Consider the following 17,541-nt stretch of genomic DNA (forward strand, 5'->3'; position numbering starts at 1 on the left):
CAGCTACAGCTCCGATTAGACCCCTAGCCTTGGAACCTCCATATGCTGCGGGTGCAGCCCTAAAAAGAGAAAAGCAAAAACAAACAAAAGACAGGGAGTGATTGACTCCAACGAGTGAAGAGGCCCTGCCAGAGGAATGGCGATAGTGCAGTCTGTGTATGCTGCTTCAGTTCCTAGTGAGTTCAGGGTTTCGCCAGACTCACTGTAACCCTTTCTGTACATCAGTGATTTGTTACTGAAATGAAACACCCCATTAATCCAAGGAGACCATACAACAAGCACCTTGTTGTGTTGTTTTCTTCTCCCAGGAATATTACCTCACTGTGCTCAGCAGGCTTTTGCATATGTGCAAGGACTGCATTTTTCCATTTCTCCTTATTACATATGTAAGGAAAACTGAAATCAGTATAGATCTATACGCGGATGTAGGGATTTCAAGGAATGTATTTGGTCTTTGGGTGTACATTCCAGTTTTGGTTGGTGTTAGGATTGTTGGAAAAGCCCACCTTAGGATGTGTCAAACTCACAGAACCTGCCTTAATGAGCCAGCATGAACATGTAACTAATTGTCCAACCTGTTGACCTGATCATTTAAATCAGCCTGATAATACAGTCAATTAGCACTAACTAATGATTACTGAAATAGTCACTGATGGCTATCTGACTAATGCATACTGAGCTAAAGCCTAGTGAGCAATGACAAGAAGGTTCCTGAACATTATTCATAAAGACACCATTTATACTCACTACTGAGCCATTGCTAATTAAAGCGTCTTAACCTCGTCTGTTCTCCCTTTCTTTAAAATAGAAATATTTTACTTAATCTATTTTGCTGTGTTTTTAAAAAATAATTTTTAAAAATCGAAATTGTAAATGAGAATGCACACGAAAAGATCTTACCCTTAAGACCAAACATATCTTTTTACATGTGTTGCTTCTGATTAGTGAGCTGCATTTATTTCTCTTAAGCAGTTATCCTTATCCAATTACAATGGACCATTTCTAAATATGCTGCTGAATTCTGATCAGTGTATAAACTTACTTTTTCTTTAACTCAGTGTGTATATCAGAAAGTTCTGTTAGCTTTTATGTGACAAGAAGTCCAGTGTGTTGCAAGGAAGAAATGAGAAACACAGAATGATGGCATTCATTGTGTGTAAACATTTCCTTCAGTGTTAGCAAGTATTCCCACTTAAATGACACTTCTGAATGCAACCGTAAGAAAGTGGATAAGTATGAACACTGTAAAGCCACGGTGATATAGTTATACTAGAATGGTGATAGTATTATTATTGCTACAAATTTATTTATAATTATTTAGTGTCTAAGGCTTTCAATTGAACCATCAAAAATTGTAGAATTCAAGACTGTGCAGCAAACATATATATTTTAAGAATTCTCACTTAAGATATCCCCTTTAATAGATGGATGTGATACTTCATTCAATGAATTTAATGAGAACCTTCAAAGATGCAGGAATCTGAAAACTACGTTTATTTATTTATTTTTTGGTAAATTATCTCACCTATGAAATCTTCTAAATTTATAACTCTTATTTCTATGCATTTCTCCTAAAGAACAGACTCCTAAATGATAACAAGACTAGCAACTAAACACACGATTATCAATAACAAACAGCCCTTTTTTTTCCCATGCGGAAATTCCCAGGCTGGGAGTCAATTTGAAGCTACAGCTGCCAGCCTAAACCACAGCCACAACAACGCAGAATCCAAGCCACGTCTGCGACCTACACCACAGCTCATGGCAACGCAATGCTGAATCCTTAACTCACTGAGCAAGGCCAGGGATTGATCCGCATGCTCATGGATACTAGTCGGATTCATTTCCACTGTGCCACAATGGGAACTCCCTCATAATAGATTTTTATCAACAAAATAGAATAGCATACTTAACATGTCACATTATTTTTCAGGGCTATATGGAAAAAGAAATTAAAGTGTTTGGCATAGTGCCTGGCACATGATGTACAAGAAAGGAAAATTAGCTATTAACGTAACAAGCTGAATTAACCCGAGGATCTTCAAACTGCCTCAGGTGATGCTTATTTCTTAGTTTATTATAATTTCTCTTGAAATATCAGAGAAAAACAGAAGTAAGGCAAAAAGGAAAATTGGTGAAATACTTCTGATTTTCCATGTTGATTGTAATGCATTGATACTAACTGAAAAACTCATACTGTCTTTTTCTCTTTTTAACACAAAAATCATAAGTTGAAGTAAATATGAAAGAAAATTAAATAAGAAAAATTAATAAATTGCAGTAGAAGGGGTTGGTGAAGGTTAAGTGGTAGTACCAAGAATTTAGCTTTCAGTAATATGCCTTAGGTAAGTTTTAGTCTGGGGCCTGTCATAAATGAGAGGCATGGGGAGTTCCCATCGTGGCTTCAGCGGAAATAAATCTGACTAGTAATCATGAGGACACAGATTTGATCTCTGGCCTCGCTGGTTGGGTTAAGGATTTAGCGTTCTGAACTGTGGTGTAGATCACAGACATGTTTCGCATTCCTGTGTTGCTGTGGCGTGGATCAGTGGCTACAGCTCCAACTCAACCCCTAGCCTGGGAACTTTGGGCTGGAGCGCCCTAAAAAAAGACCGAAAAAAAAAAAAAAAGTGAGAGGCATGGTAAATTCCCATAATTGATTTGAAGTCCAGCAGGCCTAGATGCAGTAATAGAACAGAGGTTAATTAGCATTCACAAGGACTGAATCCCTGCCTTGAGACATATAGGTAATGCAGGAAATAAATAAATCTTTGAAAATGGTCAGTTGTTCCTGGATCAAGATGTTTAGAATAACCATGCAAAAATCCTCTCTGGGTGAAGAGAATATTGTCCCTAGCCTGAAATCATTTTATCTTTAAAAATCTTTTCATTAAAATATAGTTTATTTATAATGTTGTATCAATTTCTGCTATACAGCAAAGTGACCCAGTCATACATATATATATATATATATATATATATATATATATATATATATATATATATACATTCTTTCTCATTATCTTCCGTCATGTTCTATCTCAAGAGATCGGAAATAGTTCCCTGTGCTATATATAGCAGGACCTCATTGCTTATCTATTCTAAATGTAATAGTTTGCATCTACTAACCCCAAACTCTCGGTCCATCACATTCCTTCCTCCTCCCCCCTGGCAACCCCAAGTCCATTCTCCATGTCTCTGAGTCTGTTTCTGTTCTGTAGATAGGTTCATTTGTGCTACATTTTAGACTCCACTTATAAGCAGTATCATAAGGTATTTGTCTTTCTCTTTTAATTATTTCTATAACAGGTTTTCAACTGCAGTGCTTGGCACACAAGCAAGTAAAACTAGCCATACAAGAAGACAATATTCACTAGTGCCAGCAGAAACCAGAGAACAGGATAATTGGTGTTCCAGACATTAGAATTATCAAATGTAGGTATTAAAATAACTACGTTTGCCATATTAGAGAGATAAAAGGCATCATTAAATTTTCAGCAAAATCCTGAAAATTACCAAAAATATGACACAAAAGATCTGAAAAAGAACAGCATTGAAGTTGTAGAATTGAAAAGTAAAATATGTAATTGTTAAATTTCATAGTATGTTTGTCATAGCTGAAGACAGAAGTAGTGAACTTGAAGGCAGTTAAAAAAAATATTCAAAATAAAATATGGAAAATAAAAATGGAAAAGAGTAAGACAGGATGCAGTAGGAATATGTTTTATATATATATATATATATATATATATATATATATAATTGAAGTCTTCAAAGAAGAGAGAAGTGACAAATAGTATTTTAAGAAATACTAGCTGTAAGTTTTTAATATTTAAAGATGGTCACTTTCATTAGTTAGGGAGGAAATGCATCTTGAAAACCTCAGTGGGCCCTACCCTTAAAATGTTAGTCATCTTGGAATGTGAGTTAGTAGTGACAATGCAAAGTGTTAGCAAGTTTGAGGAAATATAAGAACTTTTGCCTGATGAAAGTTGTTGTGCAGATTTTACAGTCACTTTACATGTTTTGCATTATCAAAATTTAACAAGTACACTTCTGCTCACAAGACTATACCTGATATAATGTATGTGCTCCAAAAACACAAATAAAAGATTTTATAGCATTTTTTATTATTGCCTATGAGTAAAAATAAGAAAATACCCATTAACAATAGGATTTGATAAATTTTGCTACATTCATGTAATAAAATACTCTACCATAATGAAAATGAATGAGTTAGAACCATACAGAATACATAGGTAAATTTCAATAACATAATGCTGAATAAAAGATAGCGAAGCTATATATATATATATATAGTTATATACAGTAATAATATATATAGTAATAATTACACAAAGTTTAAGAAATAGGTACAAATAAATTATATTAGAAATTTAAGTAATGATCACTTAAAAGATGAAGGTTATATTTGGGAGGGGGCACAACGTAATTTTCTGTAGCCCTGGAATATTTTATGACTAGATCTAGCTGGTAGATACATGGGAACATTCACTTTCTTTTCTTTCTTTCTTTCTTTTTTTTTTTTTTTTTTTTTTTTTGCTTTTTGGGGCCATACTTGCAGCATGAGGAAATTCCCAGGCTAGGGGTCAAATTGGAGCTACAGCTACCAGCCTATGCCGCAGCCATAGCAACGCTGGATCCTCAACTCACTGGTGAGACCAGGGATCGAACCTGCATCCCCATGGATACTAGTTGGATTTGTTTCTGCTGCACTATACTGGGAATTCCCTCTCTTTCTGTTATTTTACTGAGCTATTGTATTAGGACTTGTAAAGTTTATGTTTGGGTTACACTTTAATTAAAATGTTTAAAATATAGGCAGTGGCTTGGTCACTTCAAGAAACCACCGGAAAACATAGACAAAGATGGTCAACCTCATAGGTAATCTGTAAATGCAGATTAAACCAAAATGAACTATCCTTAAACACCATCGTGATGTGCAAAATTAAAAATGAAAAGACAGTATCCTATGGAACTCTTATAGATTGATGATTGGATTATGAGTGATACAATCACCTGGGAAACTTAGGCATTTTCTACCAAAGTTGCCAATGTTGAATGTATATGTATCATAACCTAGCAATTCCCTCTTAGGATACACCCAAGAGAAACCCTCACAGCTGTGCACAAGGAGACATGTACCAGAATATAGCAACATTATGTTTTGTAATATTCACAAACTGGAAATAAGCAAAATGTCATCAAGAGTAGAACATAAATACTTTATGGAGTATTCATACACAGATATCCTATACACCGTACCCCAAAATGGATGAATCTTTCCTATAGGGAGATAAAATTTTTCTATTAATATTTTCAAGAGCTAACACTTATATGATGCTTTCTATATGCTGTGTTCTTCCATGTTTTATATTCCTGAAATTGTTTAATTTTTAACAGCAATGCTATCAAGTAAGTGCTTATAAAATCCCCTCTTTATATGTGAGAAACTGGCATAGAGTGTGTAACTTGCTCTAGATTATAGGGTTTATAAATGTAACTAAGAAAATATGTAAAAAGAACAGATTACCAATACGTAATCTATAGAACAGTAAATGAAAGAGTTTATTCTTGGCTGAAGAAGGCTGAAATGCAATTCAGTTGGATAATATTTGAACTTCCATATAACTCAGAAGCATATCTAAAATAGAAATACAGAGTAAAAATGAACTGTGGCATCTTTTATCAGTGGCATATTTTATCAGTGTGAACTTTATCAGTGTGATTTCTTTGACAATACTCAATTTTCTTGGGCAATACCAATTTTTGTCTTTAAAAATTTTTGATCATATTCTTTGTTCCAGAAAACTGGAGCCTGTTTTGTGAATATCTATTTTTTACATAATAGGAACAATAATTAGGTCTTGCCAAAACCATGATTATAATATAGCAATACACGTAGCAAATTTATATTAGAAACTACTTATTCAATTTTAAAATTCCAGATTAATAAAATTGCTAAATATTTGGCAATGGAAAATTCAGTTGACTCTTACAGCTAAAACTTTTTGATATAAAACCATTGTTTCAAAACTAAATTGATGAAGTGCCTGATTATTAAGACCTCATGGTTAGTATGTTAAGAAAATAACTCCAGAAGAAACTGATATGTGTAGATCATAGTCCACGTATTTAAGGAAAGCAACTTCCAACATGGTGAGAATAAGCTAGTTACTAACACAGGAACAGAGAAGGCAATTGAGTAAGGAGAGAAAATGTATAGAAAGAGAGTCATTAGAAAGTATTAATAGGGAGAATTAATTGGCCTAAGTAAATAAAAACACAACAGTTATGTTGAATTTAATGTATCATCACAAAAAATCTTTTTTGTGACTAATAAAACCTTAATAATTGATTTTTGAATTCATATATTTTGCTGTCTATATAAGTTAGTGATTTTATCCTTCTCATAAAAGCTTTATTAAATTTAAACTTTAAGTATGAGAAAAAACATAGATTTTTTTTTTCATGACAAAACAATGGATTGGAAGGTAAAAAGAGTCTGTCAATATTTCTCTGAAACTTTCTGTAATAACATTGAACAATTTAAACTGTCTTTTTTTAAATAATATATATATATTTTTTGGTCAGATGGCTTGGGTAATACTACTTAGAAATGGAATGATGCCAAAGTTCATTGCTTTGCTCTGTACTCTAGCCATATTTCCCTTAATCACCCTCTTCTATGTTGATTTCAGTTGTTTTACATGCAGGATATCCTTCTTGCTAGTAATACAGCATGTCACTTTTCTAATTTCCAGTTTCTTTTTTAAAAATGTTATCTAAAAGTCTTAAGACCCTCAGTTAGTTTTAAACTTCTAAAATGTTTTAATCTTTCATGAAGTAAATGTGTTCCAAATCTCACAGGTCTTTGACGTAAAAAAAAAAAAGAAAGTTCAGAAAAATCCATTTAATTCTTACTGTAACTTTTATGTATTGTTTTTAAGATTACACATTTAAATCTGAGCTTAATATAAAATATATAGTATAAAATGTGCAAATTCCTGGAAGCAGTTAATATCTGCTTTTCACTCTAAGTGTCCATATTTATAAATGAATACTTACGATTTTCATTTGGTCACTGACTCTTTCTACGTTCGTAATCTGGAGTAATTATTGGAGACTGTATAAAACAAATATTACTTAACCTTCTAAGGGAAGTAACATATCCCTCGCCATTCTGTTGATTTAAATCTTACCTTATTCCAAAAGAGGGTTTAGTGTAGTGATTCCACATCCCTTTCACATTTGGCTTCCCAAATTGTCTCACCAAAATCTTCCATGCTTTCTTTGCCTCACTGCTACAAAGGTTTCTCAGTCATTTGAACATTTTTCCACCTTTTTATGATCCCTGCTTCCATGACAATTTGCTACCTCTCTGATTCCATTTCCTTGGAGGACAAATTGGAGCTAAAATGCTCATGGTATTTAATAATGGCTCTGTATCGCTTACAAGAACTTTTTATGCTTTTGTCTTCTTCTTCTTACCCAGCCTTCCCTCTTTCCTCTTTCCCCACCTGTGCACAAGCCATATTGCATCTTATTCTCTTTCTCTAATATACCTTGCTTGGTTTTGCCTCAGGGCTTTTGTACCTGCTAACCCCTTTACTTTAAACACTCTTCCCTCTTTGCTTTTACATCTCTGCCTGCCGTGAAACCATCTTAAATGCTGCTGCAGTCAATACAAATTCAACTAGGTGTAGGCTGAAGAAATTAAGTTTTCTTAGTAGGACAGTGTTTTCTCCAGAATTTTTAAATGAGAAGAATATTGTTAAACCAAAAGAAAAGATAGTGGTCTATCAAGAGCTAAGTCATCTGTACCACCACTTCTATCTTAAATAAGATAAATGACCACAGTCTGTGTGACCCCTTCATCCCATGGACCACTTTCTTTTGTTTTCTTTTTTTTTGTTTTGGACCACAATTTATTCATAAAATAAGTTTTGATTATGGGCTTCTCAGGGCCTTTCTAGTCCTGATAGGTGATGATTTAGTAATTTTTAAAATAGATCAAACTATGCCTTTTCTCTGTTTTTCTTCATGTTTGAGATATATTCTGTACAGCTTTTATGGCTTTACTATTCAATAATCTCAAGAGGCTTTAGCAGAGGTGAAATTGAATATGTGGTTTCTCCACTTTAAAGTGAAGATAGTAATGATAGTTAACACTTATTGAGTGCAAAGATTCCAAACACCTTCTATGTGTTATTTCAATTGACTTTTGTTCACCTTTTCTAAACCTGGGACAATGAAATGAAGCTCTCATTAACTTTTTTTGATATTTTAGAACAAGCTCTAAGGCGAGTTCATTAACTCGCTGTCGGTAAATCAATGGTGCTGAAGGCAGCAGTGGTGAAGGGTGAAGGACTTACCACAGGGTCGCTATAAACAGAGACTGGATACTAGTAGAAGGATGATACCCCTTCTGAACTTCCTCATCTCAGTAATGCTGATAATGTTCTATTTTAATGATTAATGATCAAATGGATGTCTTAAAAATAGCCACCAATACATGCACTTGTATTTAGAGCAAAGTATCGATCAGACAAGTGCTGAAAGTCATAGTCATGGGCCTTTTATTCATTTTTTAATGAAAGAAGAAAGCCCCTCTCTCCAAAAAAGGAACAACCTGACACAATCATGGCAGAGATTAATTTATGGTTGGTGTTTTTAAGCTGTGGCTTGCAAACTCACATGCTTTCAGTGGGTGAGATTACCTGCCCAAGGTCATACAGTAGGTTGGTGACAAAGCATGGTCTAGCCTAGAGTATTCAGATAGGGAGCTTCTACAGTTAAATGCATCTTGATCTTAATGCCACATATAATGCTGTATTAAACACCCTTTTGCAATGAGATAGGATTTAAATCAATGAAATATGTATGTTTTATATGTATATTTATGTGTGTTTATGTAGGTTTATTAATCTAAGAGTGTTTTTTTAGCCTTTAACAATTCAGAGTCAATATATGCATTCACTTATCCATTCATTCATTCATCCATTTACCCATCTTTCTATATATTTAACAAATACAGCAGAATTACTTTCATCTCTGGAACTTTACAAAATGTTGAATATATGTCATATACTATGATCTCAGGAAATAAGAATATTAGAGTAATAACATTCTAACACTTCTCAATGAGCAGGTGTTTATTTATACTGGCATTTTACCCTCACAGTAGTTCCACTGAGGGAGGTAGTACCAGAGAATTTTTATTTAATTTTTTATATTTTTAAAAAGCATTTTTAATTTTTTTTTCCTTTTAGGGCTGCTCCTATGGCATATGGAAGTTACTGGGATAGGGGTCGAATCTGAACTACAGATGTTGGCCTACACCAGAGCCACAGCAATGCAGGATCTGAGCCACGTCTGCAATGTACACCACGGCTCATGGCAACACTGGATCCTTAATTCACTGAGCAAGGCCAGGGATTGAACCCACATCTTCATGGATACTAGTCAGGTTTTAACCCTCTGAGCCACAAGGGAACTTGAATTATTTTTATTTTATGAAGGTAGAGGAAAACAGAGAATGAATTTGGAGACTTAGTCCAAGTTTCAAAGCAAGTTAGCACGAGAAATTAAACCTGTATCTCTTGACTTAAATGTTAATGATTCTTCCAAAGAACAACATAATAAAAATGATGCTTATGACTATTAAAAAAGTATTTCAACCCCATCCACTTGTCCCATGCCAGTCATCAAAAATAATGGTTATGTCGTAAAGCAGATTTACATAGAAGGAGAAATCACACCTCTACAAAGCAACTAAAACCAGGAACTTTCTTCTTTTTTTTCTATTTCACATGCACCAGGTAAGATTAACAATGAACTATAGTAATGATCCCTGAAAATATAGTCTTAGGTAAGAATAACAATGAATGAAACATTCAAGGCTCCTGGGGGTGGGGGATAAAGGTTTCTTTTAGTATGACCTTATATGAACTTTGCAAATGGATGAAAGCAGAATAAAGTATTGGAGTAAGTTGTCACCCCCATGAGAATGGAATTTTAAATAAAATCCAGAAAAGATTCCAAAGCAAGGATAAGAACCTATGCCAATTTCATGACAGGCAAGGAAATAGCCTGAAATGGTGAGATAAATGGTATGTGAAAAAAGCATTAAGGTATGATTAGAGTTTTCTCCACAACTTACATGACATAATTTAGTAAAACCCATTTTACAAGTCCCATGTTTGGGTTAATTAGGCTAGGTTAAACACACTGGTAAATGCACGGGGGTCGTTCTAGAGGAGTGTTCCCTAAAGGAATTTTTTGGAATGATGAAAAGGTTCTACTCATGCACTCTCCAGTATAGTGGCCACTATCCACATGTGGTTATAAAAATACCTGAAAGGTGTCTGGTGTAACCAAAGAATGAATATTTAATTTCATTTTAATTATAACTGATTTACAGTACAGAGTCACATGTGGCTAATTAATGGCTGTTATATCAACTCTGCAGTTCCAGATCCCTCAGCATCTGTTCCTAAATGAAGTGGTTCAAATGCTCACTTGACGTAATTTAGCATATACCACAGGATTTAAGGCTAGAATCGTTCCTAAAGATGATGTAATCCATTAACTTTTACATTAACTTTTAGACTTTATTGACAGTGCCTCCCAGTAAGAAATTAAGTTAAATTGAGACATTATGCCCATAGACCTGAATACACATAGAACAAAATTCTACTAAAATTTCATTAGGAAAACAATTACCTTTAGTAATAACAGTCTTATTCAATTCCACTCCATTTTACAAAGTGGCTGTGCCTAAATTTCAAAAAAAAAAAAAAAACCAAAAAAAAGTAACTTTGCTGTTTTTAGTTACTTCATTTTACAGCTGAAGGAACCGTGTCCTGGAAACATTGGATATACGTCTAATTATACTAGGAAAGTCAGGATGAAAACCATTGTTTTGCATTTGGCAGATCATCATAAAAATAGACATTGATTTCCTTTGGCTTCGATTCAGTGTATAGTGGTAGCCAGAAATAAACCCCTGAATATGCCTACTGTATTTTGTTTCTTCCCATATGAAGCATATTTATGGACCAAGTATATTATATTTGAAAATATTTAAACATGTGGATTATTACCACCCAACCAAGTTTCCCACTTGCCCAGTAAAAGGCTAAATGTAAAACACTGGCAATGTAACTTCGTCAACTGCTAATCTGTTAGCACCTTTCAGAAGGGAAGCTGTTCCAGGCACAAAAACTCATAGCATGTCTGAGTTTTTGCAAAATGAAATCCTAATCCTCACCTAAAATGGGGGTCACCTTCAATTCAGTACTTTGCTACATCAGTAAAATAAAAGCCAAACAGGAATTCCCATTGCGGCTCAGCAGAAACAAACCTGACTAGCGTCCATGAGGACATAGATTCAACTTCTGGACTTGCTCAATGGGTTAAGGATCCGGCAAGCTGTGGTGTTAAGGATTGCAGCAAGCTGTGGTGTAGGCCACAGACTTGGCTCAGATGCTGCATTACTGTGGCTGTGGCATAGGCCGGTGGCTACAGCTCCTGATGTGACCCCTAGCCTTGGAACTTCCATATGTCTGGGTGCAGCTCTAAAAAGACAGACAGACAGATAGATAGATAGATAGATAGATAGATAGATAGATAGATAAATGTCAATGATTAAAAGATATTTCATTTTTAAGAGATAGTTCAAAGATGCTGAAGAAAGAGTAAACACTTTAAAACCAGTAGTACAGTGGTCTGTCATTTAGTGTTTCATACTTACTGGAAGAAGTATTCTAGACTAATTTATGCAGTTTTTAAAATGATATATTATTTTGGTGTCAGTATTAAAAAAGGAAATAAATTAGTTAAGGTACTCCTTTCCTAAATGGCCAAGAACTTTAGGTAGGTCTCACATTTTTAATTACATTTTGACTGTTTTATAGATATAGATTTTTTACAAAACACTTTATTGCACTCTTTCTCTCATGGTCATGGGATACAGCCTATTGCAAAATCTCTTTTCTGCTAGATTTTCTTCACACCTGCTGACCTCCATTCTATACTGTTTGTTGTTGACACCATCTTGATTTTACCAGATAATGAGAATGGGAGGTTTTCATAGGGCAACCAGATTCCTTTCCTGCCTCAATTAATCTATAAACGATTTTTCGCTTAAAATGCACAATGGTCGTCTTTGTCCTTTTGTGAAACCAGAAATAAGAAACACATTTGATCATGTCCAGGCAATGACAGCAGTGCTGCCCACTGATCGCACGTATGAAGGGTCATCTATTTTAAGGTACGTCTTCATTATAGATATGTCCAAATGTTTCTAAAAATGCCCAGATCAGCAATAATTGTTACCAATAAGGTGCACTGATGATGATACAGTTATTAAGAAAAAGTTTAAGAAGAAATAAGAAATGTGCCTGCTTTCAAAGTGTTACTCTAAAATATATTTAATATTTAAAAAGGTAAAAAATCTTGACAGTGCAGAAATCCCATAGATAATCACCTTAACCAAGTGACTAGTGTTAACATCAGCATTTGTAAGATGAAACAACATGGTGAACCCTTGAAATGATGGACTGAGAGGATCTAATCATGGACAAATATCAGAAAGATACAAATGGAGGGGCCTTCTACAAAATAGGTGGCTAGGACTCTTCAAAACTGTCAAGATCATAAAAGATAAAATAAGGCCGAGGAACTATCATAGGTAGGAGGGAACTAGAGAGAAAAAACAATGAAATGTAATATTGGATCCCTTGTAGCTTAGCAGCTTAGTGGATTAAGAGCCCAACATAGTGTTTGTGAGGATGCAAGTTCTATCCTTGGCTTTGCTCAGTGGGTTAAGGATCTGGTGTTGCCACAAGCTGTGGTGCAGGTTGCAGGTCCAGCTCGGATCTGGGATCTGGTGTTGCTGTGGTTGCGGTGTAGCAGCTGCAGCTCTGATTCAGCCACTAGCCTGGGAACCTCCATATGCTGCAGGTACTATGTTCAAAAAATAAAAAAAGAAAGAAAAGGAAAAACTGATGAAATCTGAATCAACTTTAAGGGAAGCTGAGTAAAGGATATATGGGAATTCTATTATTTTACACCCTTTCCGTAACTCTAACTTAAAATTTAAAATAATAAATATATGCATTATGGAATTGATGAATAATGTCATTTTGTCCCAATATTTCAATGTGGAGGCATTTTAGACTTTTCAGATTTTTTTCTGATACAATAATTTTCCTTAGAGAATGTCAAATGTCTTTACAAGCTTGCTGCAATTTAAAGTATAAATAACTAGCCCAACTAAAATAAGGCTCAATTTGTACAAGCGAATTTACACTAGTATTCTACAGGACACCCAGTAGTCTTTCACTTTTTTTCTAGAAAGATAACACACTGAAGCTTATACTGGAACACCAATCATTGCCAAGTTTTAACTTCTAAGTGGCGACATATTATCATGGCAGTTGGTGCAAAAACATTTCCTAACCCAGTCTAGTGATTATAAATATAGTCCAGAAGTTCTGGGAAATGTGCATGGAAAGTATACAAATCACTTCTTGAGAGGAAAAAAAAAAAAAGAGCTTAGTTTCAGTAGGACTTCTGCATCCATTCCGATGATACATAATCCAACATCATTTTACATATTCAAAATGGGATAGTTTCAGAGAATAACTGAGGCAACAGCTTACTTGAGGAGAAAGGAGGACCTTGCCCCTCATCCTAATCCACCTCCTGGTTTATGTAAAAATATATTAGGTGACTTAACAACATCCACCAACTTTTGACAGCTGTCTATCAAAGTGCTGAATTTTTTGTATTTAATGGACTGAGTACTCATGTAAAGTATATGAGTTCAAAGATATCAGCATGACAGTCTTCATGTAAATCTGTCACTGTGGTTCTTATCCTCAGTCCAACGGGTAATCATTCTAAGCATGACTAGTCAAATAGTACTGAGTTTCCCGAGGGGGTATATTGAAATCTATAATTACTGGGCCACAGATGATAAAGACCACAGAGTTCTCTGCTTGCCCATTTTAAAGGTTGATTTTAGCAATACTTTTTTGAGCATCTAGCGATAATTATCGTAATTATGCATGCTGTGCATCAGCATCAGTCATTATGCTGGTTGTGTAATTTAGGATTATTATCCTAGTATTAGCGATTATGAAACTTGGGCTTATAAGCATTAAGCAATTTACCTAAGGTCATTCAGGCAGGTTTTGACCTAGAAAATCTAATCTCAAAGCCCATATTCTTAACCCCCGCATCCCACTCTAAATAGGGGTTGAACATTCAAAGATGGATAAAACAATCATGTAGCATTTAAAGAGTTCAGAGATGAAAAGTTAAATCCTCTTCTTTTGGCAGGACAAATGTCAAGGAAGTAAGGAGGGCTGAGAGTTTTCATTTAACCATGAAATTAGCTAGAACATTTATTTCTTCCCAAGTTATGTTATAAACCTCATACTCTGTATCTAGCTGTTGCTATGTAGCAAAGTACCCACAGTTTATCTTCAAATAGCAAGCCTTTATTATAGCCCAAGAATCTGTGGGTTTGCTGGGTAGTTCTTAGGTTATGATGGGTGGCTCATGATCCTTCTAACTTCTGCTGACAGCCATTCAGGGTGGCCTTAGTCACATATCTGGCTGTTGACTAGCTGACTGTTGGGGTGAAGGGAGAGATTGGGCCTCATGCCACACAGTTAACAGGACTCGAGAGAGAGTTCAAGGCTTGTTCAGAACAGGCACATCATTTCTTCCACGTTTCATTGGCCATAATGTTAACCCAGACTTGGATCTGCTTGCTGGCATGCAGTAAAGCCAACCCACTGACACTGGGTGGTGGTGAAGGACAGGGCGGCATATAGTGCAGGTGCCAAGCAAGGAGTCCAGGGCAGCTAGTGCTTAAAAGACTTGAACTCTCCTGGAAGGCTTTCACGAAAAAGTTTATAAAGACAGGGTGTGAGAGGGGATTTGTGACGTGTGTAATCAGCTTGTAGACACTCTTCTGATTGGTTAGTGGTGAGGACATCAGGAATCAGGATCGTCAACCTTCTGTTTCCAACCAGTCTGGGGTCTATGTGCTTGTGGACAGCATACAACGTCTTCCACCTGGTGGGCGTGTTTCAGTATCTGCAAAACAGCTCAAAGAACATTACTCAGAATATTATCTAAAGCCCTGGAAAAGAAACTGAAGGTCCTTGACTTTGTTTAGTGGCTAAACTATTATTATCTTGTCTTGTTTGACTGTTTTACTTCCTTTCAGCATGTTTTCACTTTTCTGATTAAATTTATTATTTGACTAAATTTTACCTACAAACAAAAGACAGGCAGAGGACATGGCCTCCAGGGGACGGGGGCAGTTTTGCTTCTGGAAAGACCCCATAGGGTCCTGCTAGGTTATAAGAGCAAGTCAAAGACTAGCCTCAGTGCAAAGGAAGGATAAATACACTCCATCTGTTGATGAGAAGAGCAGTAAAGTCACATTTCAAGGGGAATGTGAAGAATTGAGAATATATTTGCAGTCAGTTTCATACACACACACACACACACACACATGCACACAGATACCCACTTGTATAATAATGTATCCATCTTCTCTGTGGATAATTCTGTGACTTCATCACCTGAAACACTCCCTCAACTGCACACGCCTTCCATCTCATCTTCAGAGAGTTCACTAGTACTGACCTGACTTCTTGACGCAGATGAAGTGATTCAATCTGTAGTTGTAACTTTCATGGGAGTAGCTAGTAGATAGGCTCTGGAAGATTGATTGGTCCCTGCCTAGTCTCAAATGTTTTGTGTAGCAAGTTTGTGAGTTTACTGAGAATGGGAGGGCCTTTCTGAAGAGCTATATTTAAGATACACCGCATTCCATGATTGGGCTGAAAAGTGATAAACTAGTACAGCTTGTCTGCCAAAAGCATCAGGAGAGTTTGGTGTTCTTTCTAAAAATGTTTAACCTCTTGGAAGTGGGGAGGAGAGGTCTGCCCCTGCTCCACCTTCTGAGTTTCTCAATGTACTGTGTCGGTCAGTCTACATACAGTGCTTCGTGCCTTCCTTCCAGACTCACCATGAGTTTGGCATTATTCCCCCTTTATTGATGGGAAAGTGAAGTTGAGAGAAGTTGAATAAATTGACTAGGACACAGCTAAGTTTTTAAACAGAGTTTGAATCCAAATCTGTTGAACATAGAAGTTCATTTCCAAAAAATGAAATGGTACTGTAGAAATCTTAAAACACTCAAACATTTAGAATAATAAATTCTAATATATATGTTCTATATGATAAATTCTACATAATAATTCTATATAATAAAGATTCTACATGGTAAATTCTATATAATAATTCTATATAATAAAATAATATAGAAATTATACAGAATTCTATATATTAAAATTCTATGTAATAAAATAATATATAAAGTCATCTCTGCCTTACAGAGTCAGAGGTTATAATTTATGTTTGAAAACAATTCTTCAGTTGATGATAGAACAGTCTTAATATTCTGTGTAAAATCTGGACCTCAGCCTTTCAAGGCAATGAGTTAATCTGTTATTACACCTCATTTTTTTCAGTCTCCTTTAATTCCTCTTTGTGTTGTTTATTGCACATTATACAAGGTGTTATCATATATATTTTTTAATCCTCTTTCTAGATTGTCCATTTTCTCCTTAAAACTAATCATTAATTTATAGCTCAGGTTGGAACTTAATGTTTTCATTTTTATTTTTAAATATCTCACTAATTTGTAAATTAATGTTCTTGATACGTATTTGCTTAGGTATTTTGTGCAGTTTAAATGTATTGCTGCTAAATATTGGAATATATTCTAACCATATTGTCCCAATACATGGACTGGTAATGACTTTATTTATTTTGAATGAAGAATATATGATTTTATAGGAAACCAAGACCAAAGCCTCTATAGAGGTAGTTCATGTGAGAATGAGTGCTTATCACAGCTTAGATTGGTCAGACCAGTGAGAATTATCATGAGTTGTTTTAATAAAATATTTTCACTTATTACAAAAGCATCATATGTTAATTATAGAAACAATATTAACAAAAAGTAAAGAGAATAAAAATAAATGCCAGAGATTCAATACTCAGAAGTAATTTCTAATACTTGGGGACATTCTCTCCCATTTTATTTGTATGAGTTTTTAAATTGCATAGTTGATGTCATACTCTATGTAACTATGTATACTGTTTTTTCTGCATATAAAGTAGCATATGAGCATAATGTTTTAGCATAAATAGATTAAAGAATTAAAAAAATCAAGGTATGAAAGGTTACAAGCTGGGAATTCCTGTTGTGGTTCAGTGGTTAACAAATGAGCTTTCGGGTTTGATCCCTGGCTTCGCTCAGTGGGTTAAGCATCCCTCGTTGCCCTGAGCTGTGTTATAGGTCGCAGATGTACATGACTGGGATCCCGCGTTGCTGCGGCTGTGGCTTAGGCTGGCAGCTACAGCTCCGATTAGACCCCTAGCCTGGGAACTTCCATTTGCCACTGGTGCGGCCCTAGAAAAGCC

The 17,541-nt window shown here is 35.2% G+C and overlaps 1 protein-coding gene across 6 annotated transcripts in view; it reads left to right on the top strand.

Moving 5' to 3' along the window:
* LINGO2 (leucine rich repeat and Ig domain containing 2) overlaps positions 1 to 17,541 on the top strand; it is a 1,289,931-nt gene that overhangs the window by 169,097 nt on the left and 1,103,293 nt on the right. Inside the window, exons 1-2 of one of the 6 annotated variants that reach the window (XM_021064190.1) lie at positions 1,773 to 2,055; positions 3,310 to 3,435. The exons of 4 other annotated variants lie outside the window; for them this stretch is intronic. The gene's annotated coding sequence lies outside the window, so the exon portion shown is untranslated. Of the gene's footprint in view, positions 1 to 1,772; positions 2,056 to 3,141; positions 3,436 to 17,541 lie in introns of those variants that run through there. One more of the 6 variants, XM_021064189.1, reaches the window with a different exon arrangement.

The sequence above is a fragment of the Sus scrofa genome, chromosome 10, assembly GCF_000003025.6.
Source record: "Sus scrofa isolate TJ Tabasco breed Duroc chromosome 10, Sscrofa11.1, whole genome shotgun sequence".
Lineage (NCBI taxonomy): Eukaryota > Metazoa > Chordata > Mammalia > Artiodactyla > Suidae > Sus > Sus scrofa.